This window comes from Lepus europaeus, chromosome 6 (genome assembly GCF_033115175.1).
Source record: "Lepus europaeus isolate LE1 chromosome 6, mLepTim1.pri, whole genome shotgun sequence".
Classification (NCBI taxonomy): domain Eukaryota; kingdom Metazoa; phylum Chordata; class Mammalia; order Lagomorpha; family Leporidae; genus Lepus; species Lepus europaeus.
Window position 1 is genome coordinate 108575043 of NC_084832.1, and position 10345 is coordinate 108585387.

General features: G+C 39.8%; 1 long non-coding RNA gene across 1 annotated transcript; it reads right to left on the reverse strand.

Annotated features, from left to right (window-relative positions):
• Window positions 1-1987: 1987 nt before the first annotated feature.
• LOC133761921 (uncharacterized) lies at window positions 1988-10273 on the reverse strand. The gene is made up of 4 exons (XR_009866233.1): window positions 9960-10273; window positions 9638-9688; window positions 2523-2646; window positions 1988-2174 (listed from the first exon to the last, which is right to left on the reverse strand). It is a non-coding gene; the product is annotated as an uncharacterized LOC133761921 (long non-coding RNA).
• Window positions 10274-10345: the final 72 nt, after the last annotated feature.

Sequence of the window (10345 nt, forward strand, 5' to 3'; positions counted from 1 at the left end):
CTGACAGGTATCACCCATGAACCTCACAGAGGAAAATATATAAAAAGACATATTTGTTACAAGAACGTAACAAATCAAGTTGGTATGTTGAAAACACTGAACAAGGATACCCAATCACCAAACAGAAAATTCTCAAGGTTAGCAAGTCTGAAACAATTGGCATTCACATTTCAAAGAAAGTGTTGTTTTAATTTGCTGACTATTTGTATTAAGCACAATAGCAAAAGATGTTTTATCACAGATATGCCAATGTTGTCAACTCTAGCTTGTTATGATAAGAGGAGATTCTTATTGAACTCATGCAAATAATCACATTGCCACAAAAACGCAAAAATCCTTAGAAATTTTTTTGCATTTTGGAAGAATTAAAGAATGAATTAAATAATTGATTAAATTTACAAAACTAGAACAAAACACTGAGAAGAGGAAAACATTTTCCTGAACCTAGAAAACAGTCAAATACAGAACTTACAATATTTTAAACAAAAGGTATGAAATCTACAACTTTATTATTTTACCTTGTCTTATGTAACTACTTTTGATTTATTTGCATAAACAATTTTTTATTTTCCCCTGAGTTCTGGAACTTTTACCTAGTCCACTGATCTCAGAAAAACCTATATTTGAGAATATTTATGATGGACAGCCAGTTCTGGGGTCCTCTCCCCCTGTCTTATGATCTGAGAGCTCTGCTGTTGCTTTCTCCTTGCTTCCTTTGTTCTCTCACTTACCTAATAAAATACTCCCACTTTTCAAAAAAATATTTATTAGAGTCCTCTGTAAATCTGACTGTCAAGTGTTTTTAGAGGAGAATAAAAAACTGTGGATGACAAAAACACTTTAAACCACTACAGTTAAAACACTGACATTACATTTTGTATTCTTAATTATGTGATTCAACTTCACTGTGGTTTGAGTGAGAGTCTTTCTGGGAGGGATGGAAGAGAACACGTACAGGTGTCTGCATAAGTGACAGAGCATCCTTTGTTCAGGAAATTGCAACAAGCTCAATGCTGTTTGAGAATGAGGTTAGGCCTTTTCAGGTCAGTGAGAGTGTTTGGAAAAGAATTAACAGGACTGAAAAAAAGCATGTGGGAACCAGATTAAGAGGAAATATGAGTATGTCCATTAGTTACATCATCTGTTGGTTTGGGTAATCAATGAGGATTTGGGGTGGTGTACTGACACATTATAGGATTTGCACATCAAAAAAATAATGATGATATGAGACTGACATGGAAGAAAGACTAAAATAATGGCTGTCAAGGCTGGATAAACTTTCGAACTACAGGGAATGCAGCACACAAGGCTGATTCAGGGGCACCATGGCACAGCATGTTCAGCTGCCTCTTCGGATGTCCATATCACATTTTGGAGTGCCTGGGATTGAGCACTGCTTCTGCTTCTCACTCAACTTCCTGCTACTGCACACTCTAGGAGGTAGCGGATGATGGCCCAAGTACATGGGTTCCTGCCACTCACAAAGCAGGCATAGGCGGAATTTCTGGCTCCTGGCTTTGACCTGGCCCAGCCCTGGCTGTTGTGGGTTATTTGGGAAGTGAATAAACGGATGGAACATCTCTCTCCCCTCTCTCAATCCCTCCCTCTCTGTCACTCTGCCTTTCAAATTAATTAATTTTTGTCTCTCTCTCTCTCACTGTCTAACTCTGCCTGTCAAAAAAAAAAGCTGATCCTCAGGCTACAACCCAAACCAATTAAATCAACATTCTTGGGAATATTTTTAAATGGTTCTAAGATGATACTACTGCATTGCTTGGGGATGAGAATCACTAGACTAAAAGGAGATGAAACTGCACAGAGCAATAGCACTGCTAAGGATGTTGTGTTAGAACATGCAGAAATGATGTGTGCCTAAACTGGTTTAGTGACAGTGTATGTGGAGAAGTTAATTTAAGTGGCAGAATTGACTCTAGTTGATAATTTTTAAAAAGATTTTATTTATTTAAATAAAAGAGATAGAGTTACAGACAGTGAGAGGGAGAGACAGAGAGAAAGGTCTTCCATCCATTGGTTCACTCCTCAATGGCCACAATACTCGGAGCTGCGCCAATCCGAAGCCAGGAGCCAGGAGCTTCTTCCCAGTCTTCCGTGTGGGTGCAGGGGCCCAAGGACTTGGGCCATCTTCTACTGCTTTCCCAAGCCATAGCAGAGAGCTGGATTGTAAGAGGAACAGCTGGGACTAGAACCAGTGCCCCCCCTCCCCCTTTTAAAAGATTTTATTTATTTGAGAGGTAGAGTTACAGACACTGAGAGGGAGAGACAGAGTCTAGTTGATAACTGAACACAAGGTATGAAAGGGTAAGCATCGAGGATTATTCTCTAACGGTGCCTTGGTGGATGGGGGTGTCAGTAGGAAAGAGAGCTGATGGGGTAAGTGGGTGGGAGCAGAGAGTGAGGTTTTCCATGAAGCCACCATTTACCTTTACATGCATCACTAACACATTGAGATAAGTTTCCTGTTTGCTCTCTTATTCATCCTTGTACCAGATACTGTTTCTTACCTGCACCTTAGTCTCCCCTTCTCTCCTTGTGATAGTGTGTGGCCTGGGCACTGCAGACCACATTTTTGCTCCACTAAGTGGTTCTAGGTTGGCATCTTCCAGCAGGGGCCATGAAAGGTAGACACTGGAGAGGAAGAAAGGACTTGCTTCCTGTTTGCTTCTTGATGACTTCCTACCTGCTTGTGGTTCCTACTGAAAATCACTCTGGCCACACTTTTTTCAGCCCTGCAGCAGTCATATTTTTTTGTAATAGCAGCTAAATCCTGTTTCCAGTATTTTCCAAACTTGCAGAGCCCACATCACTACCCCCATCAGCATCAAGTGGCTGAAGTCTGCTCCATAGGGACCTAGGTTTTAGCACCATAGACCCCCTTTCCCAAGTTTCTAAGGTTTTCTGTTTTTTACCTTCTACCCTCAGGATTGGGAGCAATGCTTGCCTCCTGACATTGCTACACAGTCAAAAGTTCATTGAGAAACAGAATTAAACTATAAGTTTATTTTGATGCACACTTTTTTTTGAATTACATGCATAGGTTTTCATAATATTCATTTTTCATAAAATTTTAAGTCCCCATATATTTCCATGATTGTTCACAGTCCTTTTTCCCCATTTGGAAGTTAGTACCTTTAAATGTAAATTACCATTATTTATATGACATTCTTTCTACTCAAATAACTGCTGTGGTTTCTGTCTCCTGATTAGATCTTAGAGGGCTGCAGGGGATGGAAAAGTGACCCTTTAGTCCTAATTTGGATGGATTGCTTTTTCAAAGACCAACACTTTATGTTTCCAGGCTACACATTGAGCTACAATGACAATTTCAGTGGCTATTTTGATACAATTTTTAAATATGCATTACCAATAGATGCAAACAGAGGAATACAAGAACTGTAACTTTATCTGATTCTTTCCTTGGTCCTGCTGGAGGGAAGGAGAAAGCATGGAAAGTCTGTAGATCATCCCTCATTTCTGACCTCTGGCTCCCCAAACGCTAACCATCTTCCTGGAGAGCTTGCTTCAGCCTAGGACCTCATAGGGTCAGGTTGTGTAGATGGGGCAGAGAGTGCACTGATTCTAGATTGGTGTCTTCATAGGAAAGGGCTGCTGCCATTTCCTTAAGGACAAGGGCAGCTCACCACCATGACTACTAATTTTCTTTCCAAGACAACATGACCCAGGATAATATGAGGGAAGTATAACTTTCATAATAATGTGATTTTGACTACTCCTTGGGAAATAAAAAATCCTGGAATTCCTAAATAAAGATCTTCTGGCTTTTCATGAGCTTGTCCATATTACAGGAACCATAACTTCAGCTTGAAATAAGTCTGTATGAATCACCCAAGAAAAATTATGCCATCCTCCGATGGATTCTTTTTGATGACTTAGTATTTCCTCTCAGAAAAGTATGGGTGAAGATGGTGAAATGGATCTCATTTTTATCCCATTAAGTTATCTCAGTCTCAATATCCATCCATGGAAGCTGATTCTTTTGTCTAAAACACTCAAACAGAAGCAAAGCCAAACAAATCCATATTAGTTCTCCCTTCTCTTCACTTGATATGTAGCTTGCGATTTTCTATATCATAAGCAGCTAATTTTATCCCAAATCATAAACTAATATTCATTCTTCTAGCTGAAGTTCTGAGGATATAATCAAAATAACTCTCAATGCAAGGAGAAGAATACATCAGATTATTTATCCTGTTCTTGTACAAATTATAGACTAAATGAATAGAACTGCCACCATTTAAAGGTGAGTGATTCAGGATTTTTGCATTGAAAATCTATTTTAAAAAAAAAGAAAATGAGGGCAGGTGTCTGGTACCGTGATTAAGAAACCATTTGGGATGCCTGCATCTCATATCAGAGTGTCTTAATTCAACTCCTGGATCAGCTTCCAGCTCCAAAGTCCTTCTAATATGCACCCTAGGAGGCAGCAGTGATGGCCCAAGTACTTCAGTTGTTGCCATTTATATGAGAGATTCAGATTGAATTCTAGGTTCCTAGCTTCAGCTTGGCCAAGTCATGGCTGCTGCAGGTATTTGGGGGAGTGAACCAGTGGATGAAAGATCTCTGTCTCATCTTTCCCCCTCTCTCTGCTTCTTTCTTGTCCAAATACATAAATACATTTTAAAAATGAAGATCTCTCTGTGTCTTTCTCTCTTTCAAAAAAAAATAAATAAATAAAAGAAAAATAAATGCAAAGGACAGATAAAGAACTACTAGGAAAAAAAAAGCTGACACATTTACACAAATACTTCCATTCAGTCTTTAAAGATAGAAGGACATGAATTCTCTATTACAGGAGACCAAAAAATAAACTGCAGTTTCACTGATGCTGGTAGAAGATATTGGTAATGAAATCTAGGTCAGACACAAAGAATATATTCATAGCACTGAAAGTAATATGAAAATCAGAATATTTACATCAGTTCCTCTGGCACAGACATTTCAAAGGGGTGAATCAAATGGGCTCTGATAGATGCCTGCACATTTAGTGGGTTGTATTACAAAAGAGAGACCTAGAGCTTGGGGAACCTAAATCTTTTATAATAGGCAGTAAGCATAATTGTTTTTGGCTATGGAGAGACATTATCTTCCAAAGATGTTTTCTGTAAAAATATCTTCAAAATAATAATCCAGAATAAAATGAAGTGTTTCTGGTCATGAGAAACTAACAGAGACCCATAAGAAATTTTCTAAAAAGAAGATTGATTTATTTGAAGTGAGAGTTGGACAGAGAAAGAGAGATATCTTCCATCCACTGGTTTACTCCCTAATGGCTGGAATGGCCAGGGCTGGGCAAGGCTGCAGCCAGGAGACAGGAGCTTCTTCCCAGTCTCTCATGGAGTGCAAGGACCCAAGGCATTGGGCCATCCTCCGCTGCTCTCCCAGGCCATTAGCAGGGAGCTGGATTGGAAGTGGAGTAACTGAGATGCGAACCAGCGTGCATACATCGTGGCTTTAACCTGCTGTACCATAGCATCAGCTCCAAGAAATTTTCTGTCAACATTTGATCAACATTAAAAATGAATCTTAATGAAGAATGGGATGAGAGAGGAAGTAGGAGATGGGATGGTTTGCAGGTGGGAGGGTGGTTATGGGGGGGAAACCACTATAATCCAAAAGTTGTACTTTCAAAATTTATATTTATTAAAAGTTTTCTAAAAAAATTTGGTCAAGATGTTATATGGTTTCTCCTCTGTATAGTTATAACATTCCTCTTTGAAATAGTAAGAAACTGTAGGGAAACCATGTCAATCTTCTACTCTTATCATAATTTTCCCTCTAGATTTAGCATCTATTGATGTTCTTTGTTCAAAGCTCTATTTACAGTTATATATTTAGTCTTGCTATTATACTGCAGATGGATTCTGTACTTTCAATTTCTTGATGGATTTTATATTCCGCTACATCTGGAAAACAAAAACACTCCTTTTGAGTAGAAAGGGTGATACTCCAGGGGGCATAGCAAGCTAAACTGCTACCTGCAATGCATCACATATCAGGTGAGCCGATTTGAATTCCAACTGTTCCACTTCATATCCATATTCCATTTATAATGTGCCCAGGAAAGCAACAGATGTGCCAAGAACTTGGGCCCCTGCTACCTACCTGGGAGACTCAAATGAAGCTGTTGGCTCCTGGCTTCAGCTTGGATCAGCTCCAGTTTTTGTGGCCATTTGGGGAATGAACCAGCAGATGCAAGATATCTCTCTCTCTCTCTCTCTCTCTCTCTCTCTCTGTCTCTCAATTTGCCTAACCACTGGGGCAAGCTTGGAGGTGGTTATTTTCCTAGTTGAGCTTCTGGATGAGGATACAGCTGACCAATACCTTGATTTCAGTCTTGATAAACACTGGACAGAAGCTGGAGCTAAAATATGTTAGACTCTTAACTTGTGGTGTTATAAGTGGTTCATTTCTTGATAATTTGTTTTGCTATGATAGAAAACTAACATAATATTTAATGAAGAAACAAAAAAAATAGATTATAACCAAATATTTGTGAAAATCTAATACACTGATCCTGTTAGCACACTAGCCATTCTGTAGCTATCCATAACAGTAAAAAGATGGCAGGGCTAATGAGCTTTAAAGTCAATAAAAGTAAAATTTTTGTTTTCTATGTCTAACCAAAATGAGATTAGCAACAACCATTGAGATGACTAAACACTAGAATAAAGCAGATCAAGCATCCCATGAGATAAATATTTAATAACAAAAGTACAGTAAGCTAATGTTGCCAGTTGGTGGTATATAATGTGTATAGCTGTTAATGGTGACCTGCAGAGATCCTCTCAGTAGTTGGTGCACCAGTTGCAGAACAGTTGAACTGTTGAGTGTGGCTACAAATGTTCAGAGATTATCCCCTTCACTGGATACTGGAGATCCTTGCCTGGGAGGTTACCATTTGTCTTCCCCACCCACGATACACAGACAGTGAATGAATGCAGAAGGGCAGGAGGTCAGTTCCCTCATTTCAAGCAAAGGCAGCTCTGCGTATTTATTGCTACAGTCTACCAAGCCCCTCTACCTCATGAGACTAAGGGGCCCTGATGTTTATTTGGCTCTTTCTCATTCCTCATCCTTTTCTGATTCCCTTAAAGTGTTTGTTTTTCCCTCTTCCTGAAGAATATTACTTCAGATATATACCGCATCTCTGCCTCTAGAGAACCTAAGCACACTAGTTTAAGAGAGTCTATGATAGAGTTTCAAAATCATAGACTCTCTTAAACTAATCTAAGAAACTAGTTCACATTCCTGTGTGGATCTTGTTAGCTTGAAAGTAAAGATACCATTGAATTTCTCATGCAACACTTTCCAAGACAGACCAAATGTTAGGACATAAATTGAGTCCTACTGATTTGTAAAGATAGATATCACAAAAATTGACTACTCTAACAGGCTGAGTTGTAAACCAATGACTGGCAGAAAACTGGAAAATTCACAAAATTGGTGGAAACTAAACAACACACCCTTAACGTCCCATGCTCATGGACTGAAAGACATAATAGTGTTAAGATGTCAGTACTACTCAAAATGATGTACAGATATAATGTGATTCCTGTCAAAACACAAGAGGTTTTTTTTTTTTTTTTTCTTTTTTCAGAAACAAGAATTCATTTGGAACTTAAGGGACTACAGATAATTTTAAAAAATTTGAGCAGGGCCAGAGCTGTGGCATAGCGGGTAAAGCCGCTACCTGCAGTGCCGGCATCCCATATGAGCGCTGGTTCCAGTCCCTGCTGCTCAACTTCTGGTCCAGTTCTCTGCTATGGCCTGGGAAAGTAGCAGAAGACGGCCCAAGTCCTTGGGCCCCTGCACCTCCATGGGAGATCCAGAAGAAGCTCCTGGCTCCTGGCTTCAGATAGGCCTAGCTCCAGCCATTGTGACCATTTGGGAAGTGAACCAGCGGATGGAAGACCTCTCTCTCCTTGCCTCTGCCTCCCTGTAACTCTGCCTTTCAAATAATAATAAATAGAAAAAATTTGAAAAAAGAACAAAGCTGGAGGATGCACAACTCCTGATTTTAAAGCTTGCTATGAAGCAACAATAATCAAAACAGTGTGGTACTGGCACAAGCAAAAAAAAAAAAAATTTAAATGAAAGGAACAGAATGCAGTACTCAGAATTCACCCCTCACATATACAATCAAATGATTTTTGACAAGGAGGCTAAACCAACTCAGTAGAAGAAAGGATGGTCTTTTCATCAAATGATACCTGAAAAGTGGATATTCACATACAAAACAATGAAATTCCACCTTCATTCAACTCCATTAGAAAAATTAACTGAAAATAGATCAAAGACCTGATATAAGACTTAAAAGTAAAGAGGCAGACATTTGGCCTAATGGTAAAGATGCCCACATCCTACGTTGGAGTAGCCTTCTACAGCTATAGCCCTTTCTGCAAATTCAGGCTAAGATAATTGCTCCCATTCAGGAATAAACTGGCACACTGAAATGTAGGAATTCAGGTCAGTTTGATGAAGGGATCATCTCCATGTGCCAGTTTATTTTTCCCTCTGAGAACTAAAATTTGTGAGACTTATCCCCATGAACTTTGTACCTCTAAGCTATTCTGTAAGGCTATGAATTTTCAAATTTTAAATGGAATTTAAACTTTCATTTTCTGTTTGTTACTAAGGTATGGAAATACTTTATTATACTTTGAAAAAAAATCTGATATTCTTTCTAAACTCCACAAAGAATCACAGATCTGTAACTTTCTTTCTAACATTTATGCCTGTTTGGGATATTTGAATGTCCAGTACCACTGTTGTATTTAAGGATAGTTGGAATCATCTCTGTCTTGTACCCAGTCTAACAGGGAAGGCTTCTAGTGTATCATTGTAGGGAAGTGGGTGTGTGTTTCATAGACTCTATCAGGTTAAAGAAGTTCCCTTCTATTTCTAGTGATTAAGAACAAATGTTTGGGCTGATGCTATGGCATAAACTTTCACCTGTGGTACCAGCATCCTATGGGCGCCAGTTTGTGTCCTAGCTGCTCCTCTTCCCATCCTGCTCTCTGCTTGTGGGCTGGGAAAGCAGCAGAAAATGGCCCAACTGCTTGGGCCAATGTACCCATGTGAGAGACCTGGAAGAAGCTCCTGGCTCCTGGCTTTGGACCTGCCCAGCTCTGGCCATTGTGGCCATTTGGGGAGTGAACCAGCGGATCAAAGACTTCTGTCTCTGTCTCTCCCTCTGTTTGTATTTCTGTGTCTCAAATAAAAATAAATCTTTAAAAAAAAAACTGCTCAATTGTATCAAAAGCCACATATTCCCCTCAGTATTATATTCATTGCACTAGTGTTTTCTAATATTAAACTGACCTTGAAACCCATAAAAATGGTTAGGATACACAACTCTCACAATATATAATACAAGTGAACAGGAAGTGAATGTATAATACATTCTGTATAGCCAAAGTAGATAGTATAATATTATACTCTTACCTACAGTGAGCAGTAAATGAACCCCTACTAATATTTAACTGATTAGTCCTGTTGTTTTGAGTGTATCTTTCATTTATTTACCTCCAGCAATAATGTAGCAATCTATTTAATCAGTCAACAATCATTCGCTGAACATTCACTAAATATCACTTACTCTTCTGGCCAATCCATAATGACAGCATTGAACTCTTCAGTGGGCTACCTGCTGGAAGATAATATCAGAGTTTCTATTTATATTTAGTTTTTGGAGTATTCTAATATTTCTATCTTTGCCTGTGTAGTAGAATGTACATGTATGCAATTCTCAAATTATCCATACATTGGGAGCGCAGGCTCAAACTTTATCGATGCAAAATATTTTATCAAAAATAGCTAAGAGAATATGAAACCACATAGCATTCATTTCTAAAACACCAAAAATAAAAGGAAAGCTACATAGCAGAAGGGATGGCTGGGGATATTACTTTAAGTCTTACTTGTAGACAATCCTGGGGGTGGGGGGTGCCTATGTACGTTCTAATAGGAAAAATCAAAAAAGTCCGTTGACGTTTCTTCGCCACTTTGGCCCGCCACTGGGAACCGCTCGGGTTTCTGAGGGAGTGTTGGGCCGCGGAATTCAACACGCCACTGGCCTGCTGGGCGCGCGGTCCCCAGGGCCTGAGGAGGGTAGGAACAATCCTCGGGCCTGGCCACCTCAGCCCCGGGACAGCAAACGACTCCCGCCCCGTTACTACTGCGCGCCGACGACACCACGCCACACCCTAGGGCGCCTCCAGGGCCCGAACACAAACAGCTGGACACCTGCACCACCTCCCCACGCCCCAACCCAGCGGCGGGCCCGCGCCTGCGCATTCCCGCCCTT